This window comes from Otolemur garnettii, unplaced genomic scaffold (assembly GCF_000181295.1).
Source record: "Otolemur garnettii isolate 467f Iridium unplaced genomic scaffold, OtoGar3 scaffold00014, whole genome shotgun sequence".
Classification (NCBI taxonomy): domain Eukaryota; kingdom Metazoa; phylum Chordata; class Mammalia; order Primates; family Galagidae; genus Otolemur; species Otolemur garnettii.
The window spans coordinates 12,617,152-12,618,152 of NW_003852409.1; the positions used below are offsets into that span (position 1 = coordinate 12,617,152).

General features: G+C 41.1%; 1 protein-coding gene across 1 annotated transcript in view; it reads right to left on the bottom strand.

Annotated features, from left to right (window-relative positions):
* ELP1 (elongator complex protein 1) overlaps positions 1–1,001 on the bottom strand; it is a 79,042-nt gene that overhangs the window by 74,018 nt on the left and 4,023 nt on the right. The window lies entirely within an intron of this gene.

A 1,001-nucleotide genomic window follows, 5' to 3' on the forward strand; every position in this document is an offset into this window, starting at 1 on the left:
AGGATTGATTGAGCCCAAGAGACTGAAGTTGCTGTGAGCTATGAGGCCACAGAACTCTACCCTGGGCAGAGTAAGACTGCATTCTACCCCTGCACTCTACCAAGGGCAACAAAGTAAGAAAGGCTCTGTCTCAAAAAAAAAATTAATAAATAAAATTAGGCCAAGGTAGGAGGATCATTTAAGCCCAGGTTTGTTCCCCCCCTTCATCCCCCAGCTGGGGCTGGGTTTGAAACTGCCACCTCTAGCATATAGGGCCGGTGCCCTGCTCCTTTGAATCACAGGCACCGCCCTAAGCCCAGGTTTTTGAGACCAGCCTAAGCAACACAGCAAGACCCCATCTCTGTAAAAAAATAGAAAAATCAGCCGGCAGTGGTGGCGCACACCTGTTGTTCCAGCTACCTAGGAATCTTGAGACAGAGGATTGAGCCCAGGAGTCTGAGATTGTGGTGAACTATGATGATGCCACTGCACTCTGGCCCATGCAAAAGAAAGAGATCCTGTCTCCCCCCCCCAAAAAAAACAAAATTGAAACCAAATATAGCAAATAGTAGATAGACAGTATTTACTGTTCCTAGAGGTAAAAAAATACTGTGAAATGACAAAAATTTACTTCACAATGATGATATAACATAACTATTTCCAGTAACTTTATTTTTCTAGCCAGATTTTTACCAGGAAAGAGTCAGAAAAGAATGTGAACAGGACATCTACTTTGGTCCAGCAAAATCAGATTTGATTTAATGCACAACACTATCAAGAAAAAACCAAATGTTAATGTGCTAGATACTTATACTGAGATCCCTCTAAGATTCATGATTATAAGCCCCTAACTTATGGTAGGGGTGGCAATTACAGACCACTTGGACTTATTATATTATTACTTTAATCCAAGGTGGATTCTCTCATCTTGACATTTCACATATATGACATGGAAAAAATAATGATGAGTCAATCCTTAAGGGACACAGCAGATAATGTCAAGTGTAATAGGAACACTACAA